This window comes from Psammomys obesus, unplaced genomic scaffold, assembly GCF_907164565.1.
Source record: "Psammomys obesus unplaced genomic scaffold, mPsaObe1.curated_primary_1811, whole genome shotgun sequence".
Classification (NCBI taxonomy): domain Eukaryota; kingdom Metazoa; phylum Chordata; class Mammalia; order Rodentia; family Muridae; genus Psammomys; species Psammomys obesus.
The window spans coordinates 6,610,137-6,617,705 of record NW_026596147.1 but is presented as its reverse complement, the minus strand read 5'-3'; positions in this window follow the sequence as shown (position 1 = coordinate 6,617,705).

Below are 7,569 nucleotides of genomic sequence, written 5' to 3'. Positions count from 1 at the left end.
TGTGTGTGTGTGTGTGTGTGTGTGTGTGTGTGTGTGTGTGTGTGTGTCAGAGAGCCCACCACTGAGTTCATGTCAGAGAGAGTCCCTGTTCCCCTTAATAGGGAAACCCCCTTGGACGCTGAGCTGCCATGAGCTATGTCTGTTTTCTCCTTCGCTTTATGTGGATCCTGGGGATTGAACTCAGGTTTCCAGACTTGCATGGTAAAAATTTTTACCTACATCTATTTTGCTGACCCCTATTTCATATAACATTTTTTTTTGGGGGGGGGAGCATCTCAGTCTGCAGCCATGGCTTACCTAGAGCTCTCTATGTCAACCAGACTGGCCTCAAACTCACAGACATCCACCTGCCTCTGCCTCCTGAGTGCTGGGGTCAAAGGTCTGTGCACCTCATGGCCAGCAAATATTTCATATAAGTTTATCTGAAAAATGTTTGTATACACAATGCTTCTTATGGGATAGCGACTAAGGTTAGTTCAGGTATTGTTCTTTGAATGATGTGTATGACATTGTACTTTATTTTATTTATTTATTTTTTTTTTGGTAAATGAAAATACCCATCATACCTTCCTTACATTCAAAGAAAAGAAAACAGTTTTTGGACATCGTCTGCATACTTAGCCAAAGTTCTAAGTCATTAAAAAGTTAGTGCTAAGATCTGATTTTTTGTTTCTAACATTTATTTACTAATTGTGTGTATATGAATGTGGGTAGGCACATACCCCTCTTGTATACATGAGCATACATGTGCCACGCTTGGATTTGTGCCTATGCACAGAGCACACTGAGAATGTGAAGGAGAGAGGACAAGTTTCAGGGGTTAGTTCTCTTCCTCTGTGTGGGCTTCAGGGATCTGTAATCAGGTCATCAGGCTTGCTGGCATGAAGTGCCTTGGCCCGCTGACCTATCTCAGTGACCCTTGATTTTTATGTTTGATTGTTCATCTAGTAATCAAGTAAAGATGGTCGAGAATAATCCCCCAATCTAAAAATAATCATGATAAAGTAGTCCACCTTCAAGGTACCTGGTTTCACAAATCAATTACGGAAAGCACTCTCATGAGCTTTGAAGAGCTCTGCAAACAGATAGGAGTAGTGAAATGACTTTCCAGATCTGGTCTTCAGCACCTCTTGCTTGTCAGTACCCAACGAATGTTTACTGAAGTGTCCCCCACAGCGATCAGAGATCTGGGCTCATTACTGTGACACCGCCAGGTAGGGAAGGTGATACTTGTTGGCTTGGATTCTTTTCATCTCTTTATTTTTTTCCCTAGTGTTCTTTTCTTATTTGAGTTAAGGTGCAGCATAAATAAAAGAAATTTCAGCCACAATGGCATAATAATAGAAAAATGATTACAAGGAGCAACTTCTGCTCGGGCTAAAGTCAGTTTAAAGGACAACATGCCAAACATTTGTTGTTTTTTTTTAATTATTATTTATTTACATACTTATGTGTGTTTGTTTGTATATGCGCATGTCCCTAGAGCTGGGGTCAAAAGCGGTTGTGAGCTTCCTGATGTGAGTGCTGGGAATTGAACTTGGGTCCTCTATAAAAAGAAATCTACGTGCCTAACCACTCAGTCATAGCTCCAGCCCCATGCCAAGCATTTGTAACTGGAGTTGTTAATAAAAAGACCCAAAGCTGCCTGTTGCTTAGCTCGGGTGTTCTGGTGTTGGGCAACCGAGAAACTTTATATTATGTAGAGATGAGTAAGCTGCTAATCAGACACTAAGTAACTTGCTCTATGCGCCTCTGTGCAACAGGTGCAAAAAACGCAAGGTAACTGGAATAGTATCATTGAGCATTTTGGCTTTCTAAAGCTTGTAAATTTAAACAATGTCCAAGCTTGTAAATTTAAACAATGTCCAAGCTTTTTTTTCCTTTTTTCCTCTAAGAGAAAATATTCTTCTGTGAGCAAATTCAAAATTATCTTTTTTGTTGTTGTTGTTCATGACATGAGTTCCTTTTTTTAATTTTTACTTTTTTAACATTAGTTACAGTTTGTTAACTTTGTATCCCTGCTGTATCCCACTCCCTCTTTCTCTCCCAATCCCACCCTCCCACCCTCATCTCCTCCCTGCCCCTTTCCAAGTCCACTGATAAGGGAGAACCTCCTCCTCTTACATCTGATACTGGTTTATTAGGTGTCTTCAGGACTGGCTGCAAAGTCCTCCTCTGTGGCCTAGCAAGGCTGCTCCTCCCTGGGGGAGTGGGTGTCAAAGAGCCCGCCATAGAGTTCATGTCAGAAACAGTCCCTGTTAACCTTATTAGGGTACCCACTTGGATACTGAGCTACCAAGGGCTACATCTGAGCAGGGGTTCTAGGATGCATCCATACATGGTCCTTGTTTGGAGAAACAGTCTCATAAAAGACCCCTGTGCCCAGTTATATTTGGTCCTTGCGGAACTCCTGTCCTCTCCAGGTCCTATTAACCCCCCTTATTATTATTATTATTATTATTATTATTATTATTATTATTATTATTATTATTTTGATTCACTGCATTCTGCCTGAGGTTTGGTTATGAGTCTTAATATCTGTTTTGATACACTGCTAGGTAGAGTCTTTCAGAGGCCCTCTGTGGTAGGCTCCTGTGCTGTTACTTGTTTGCTCCTACATTCAATGTCCATCTCATTTGTCTTTCTAAGTAAAGATTGATCATGGTACCCTGGGTTCTCTTTCTTGTTTATCTTCTTTAGGTGTATAGATTTCATTATGTTTATCATATCTTATAGGAATATATGAATGAGTATATACCATGTGTGTTTTTCTGCTTTTGGCATACCTCACTCAGGATGATCGTTTCTAGGTCTCACCATTTGCCTGCAAATTTCATGATTTCCTCATTTTTAATTGCTGAGTAATATTCCATTGTGTAAAAGTACCACAATTTCTGTATCCATCCCTCAATTGAGGGACATCTGGGTTGTTTCCAGGTTCTGGCTTTTACGAATAAAACTGCTACAAACATGGTTGAGCAAATGTCTTTGTTGTGTACTTGAGCTTCTTTTGGATATACGCCTAGGAGTGGTATAGCTGGATCTTGAGGAAGCACTATTCCTAATTGTCTGAGAAAGCGCCAGATTGATTTCCAGAGTGGTTGTGCAAGTTTGCATTCCCACCAGCAATGGAGGAGGGTTCCTCTTTCTCCACAACCTCTCTAGCATGTGTTGCACTTGAATTTTTGATCTTGGCCATTCTGGTGGGTGTCAGGTGAAATCTCAGGGTTGTTTTGATTTGCATTTCTCTGATGGCCGAGGATGTTGAGCATTTCTTTAAGTGTTTCTCTGCCATTCTGTATTCCTCTACTGAGAATTCTGTTTAGCTCTGTACCCCATTTTTTAATCGGATTGCTTGATTTGCTGCTTTTTTAACTTCTTTAGTTCTTTATATATTCTGGATATCAGCCCTCTGTCAGATATTGGGTTGGTGAAGATCCTTTCCCAGTCTGTAGGCTGTCGTTTTGTTTTGATGATGGTGTCCTTTACTTTACAGAAGCACCATTTGTTGAAGATGCTGTCTTTTTTCCACTGAATGGTTTTGGCTTCTTTGTCAAAAATCAAATATCTATAGGTATGTGGGTTTAATGTTGGGTCTTCTATTCGGTTCCATTGATCTACTTTTCTGCTTCTATGCCAATACCATGCAGTTTTTATTACTATTGCTCTGTAGTACAGCTTGAGATCAGGGATGGAGATGCCTCCAGATAATCTGTTGTTGTACAGGATCGTTTTGGAAATTCTGGGGTTTTTGTTTCTCCATATGAAGTTGATAATTTTTCTCTCAAGATCTATGAAGAATTGTGTTGGTATTTTGATTCTGCATTGAATCTGTAGATTGCTTTTGGCAGGATGGCCATTTTCATTATGTTAATCCTACCAATCCATGAGCACAGGAGATCTTTCCATCTTCTGATATCTTCTTCAATTTCTTTCATCAGAGACTTGAAGTTTTTCTCATACAGGTCTTTCACTTCCTTGGTTAGAGTCACTCCAAGGTACTTTATGGTATTAGTGGTTATCGTGAAGGGATGACGTGAGTTCCTACATAGAATTTCTGGCGTGAAGCACAAAATACTAAATAAGGAGACTGTTTCTTTCTCATTCATTTGGTTTAAATTTTTTTCTGTGGCTGAAGAAATGGCTCAGTGTTTAAGAGTTTTGGCTGTTCCTCTAGGGGACCCAGGTTTGATTTCCAGGACTCACAGGGTGATTCACAACCACCTGTAACTCTAGTTCTAGAAAACTCAACTCCTTTTCTGGTCTCTGTGGGCATTGCATACCCATGCTGCACAGACATACATGAAGGCAAATTACCCACACACATAAAAATAATAAATAAAATGCTTTTAAAAATGTCTTTTCATTGTTATCATTGATATTTTTATGTCTTACCTTATACATTTAAAAATAGTTTTCATATGACATTCGTTTCTCTTTATTAATTCTAGTTAATTCTTTTACATATTAAAAACTTTGAGCCTGGTGGTGGTGGCACATGGCTTTAACCTCAGCACTCTGGAGGCAGAGGCAGGGAGAGCTCTGTGAGTTCAAGGCCAGCCTGGTCTATAGAGTGAATTCCATGACAGCAAGAGCTACCCAGAGAAACCCTGTGCCAAAAAACCAACCAACCAAGCAACCAACCAAAACCCAAAACCACCTTGGATCGACTTATCTGGAGAATAATTTGAAGAACAATGTTTATTCTAAAGACAGTTTTAGGGCATGCCTCACGAGCCTAAATCATATAATCTAATTACAGCCCATATCTCTCAGAAATTATGGATTTTACAGACACTATTATGTTTCACTACAATGATAAGGTTCTTGTTCAACTTGAGTGTGAGCAATTCAGTCTGTACTCCACTGTATTTAAAACACGTGAACTGTGATTTAAAGGAAACCACCACTGTTTCTTTATCGATTGACTGAGTAATTGAGGCAAGGGCTCATTATGTGGCCCAGGCTATCCCTAATCTCAAAATAATCTTTCTGCCTCCGTCTCACATGCTGGGATTACAGGTGTATGTCCCCATGCCCAGCTTGTAAAACACGTGTACAGTAGTGTCTAATGTTCTTCCTTGAGCCTTTCGTCTTAGCTTATTCTGTACAACCGTCCTCTGTGCTTCCCCTTCTGGTTCAGTGGTCCAGCCGCGCTCTGCTTCCCCTCTCTGTGTAAGGCTCCCCGACCCACTGGAGGTTTGAGTGTGTAGGGGTCAGAAGGGGTGTGTGTAGGCATCGGGTCTTTGTTGTTGTAGCGTGAAGCAGAGCCCCATGCATCTGGTCCTGAATGCGTTATGCAGCTGAGAATGGCCTTGAACTTCTGATCCTCCTGGTTTTTGCCTCCCGGGTGCTAAACTTTTTAGATTAGATTTTTCTAATTCTGTTACCATTCACTTACTTTCCAGCTTCCAAAACTTCAATTTCCAGAACAAATTCTTTTTTTCCTCAGTATTTTTCTTTTTTTTAATTTTAACTTTTATTAGTTACAATTTATTCACTTTGTATCCCCCCTGTCGCTCCTCCCTCCTCCCCTCCCAAGCTCACCCTCCCTTCCCCTTTTCCACCATGCCCCTCCCCCAGTGCACTGATAGGGGAAGTCTTCCTCCCCTTTCTTCTGATCTTAGTCTATCAGGTCTCATCAGAAGTGGCTGCATTGTCTTCCTCTGTGGCCTGGTAAGGCTGCTCCCCCCTGAGGGGGAGGTGATTAAAGAGCAGGCCAATCAGTTCATGTCAGAGACAGTCCCTATTCCCATTACTATGGAACCCACTTGGACAATGAACTGCCATTGGCTACATCTGTGCAGGGGTTCTAATTTATCACCATGAATGGTCCTTGGTTGGAGTATCAGTCTCAGAAAAGACCTCTGGGCTCAGATTTCTTGGTTCTGTTGCCCTCCTTGTGGAGCTCCTGTCCTCTCCAGATCTTTCTATCTCCCCCTGCACTCTGCCCAAAGTTTGGCTATGAGTCTCACCATCTGCTTTGATAGTCTGAGGGCAGAGCCTTTCAAAGGCCGTCCGTGGCAGGCTCTTGTCCTGCAGAACAAAACTTTGAGCAAGAACTAAAAGAATTTTACATAATTGATATTCTAGATCTCAATAAGAACTTGTTATTTTTAGCAGCTGTAATAACAAGCATGCTTTATGAGATGCTTTATGCTTTACAAATGCCTATGGGAGCGAGGCAGGTATTCTTTGCAGAAATCAGGGTCAGAGACAGTTAGTTAGGTGTCTCATACTGGACGCTATAGGAAGAAGACACGTGCTCTAGGTGCCGCAAGCAGCAGCTACAGCAGATAGACATGGCTGTGCAACACCATTAAAGGCAGGGTATCTGAGACAGTGCTCATGGCCTGTCTCACTGCTTCCCCACTGTATACACTTTATAAGGACAGATTCAGAAGTGTCCTAGTAGCAGCCGTGAGGAAAGTAGGTGAGAGGGACAAGTCAAGGGCATTGCTGTGTGGTTAGCTTGGGTGACAGGGAAGGTGAGTCCTAGCAGGAATGACATGGCAGACTGCCTGAGCCAGGGCCAGGGCCAGGGCCAGGGCCCAGAGAGCACTCATGTCCACATTCAAGACTCCTTGGAAGACTGAGCTAAGAGTTTGGGAGGTTAAAGAGGAGGCAAGGTTAAAGCCTGGCTTGAGTTATGCCAAGGGAAAGTTGACAGCAAAGCCGTGAGATCAGCAGTACGTACCAGTGAGCCCCAGCAGAGCAGCAGCACCTCCTTCTCCAGGAGGTGCCCTCCATAGAGCTGCCATCTTGGGATGCAGAAGAGCGTGCTGCTATGTCAGAGAAAGAAAAAAACCCCTGATGGACCTTGAGCCTCCAGCTTCACTGAACGTTTATGTGAAGGAGACATTTCAATCAAAAGAACCCATGCTGGGGGCCGGGGAGATGGCTCATTAGTTAAGAACACTTGTCATTCTTGCAGAGGACCATGGTTTGGTGCCTCGCTCCGGCACAGTGGCTCATAACCTCCCCAAGTCCAGTTCCAGGACACCCATTACTTTCTTCTGACCACTGCAGGCACCAGGCACGCATGTGGCACACACATCCTTACAGGCAAAACAGCCTTACACATAAAATAAATAAACAAAAAATAAAAAAGCGTAAGTCAAAGCAAAAATAACTGTACAACGGGAAAGCTATTAAATTACTTGAAACCGGAAAATGTCAGCACTCCACCCATCAGCAGAAATTTAGGGCTTATAAGAAAGAGCGGGGGGGTTGGGGAGAGAGCAGCTGAGATGGCACCTCAGCTGATAAAGCTCTTGCCTGCCAAGCGTGAGGGCCAGAGGCTGATCCTCAGCACCCCTGTGAAGAGGAGGGTCACTGACAGCTGCTTGTAGAGTCATCCAGGGATGGATGCACAGAAGGGCAGGTCTTTGGGCCCAATCAGCAAGCCCTGAGCCCCTGGGAGAGATCTCATCTCCAAACTCAAGGTTGATGGCTCCTGCAGAATGACATGAAGATTGATCTGTGGCCTCCACAGACACGGTCACACTTGTTCAGGCCTGTACACACACACACACACACACACACACACACACACACACACACACACAC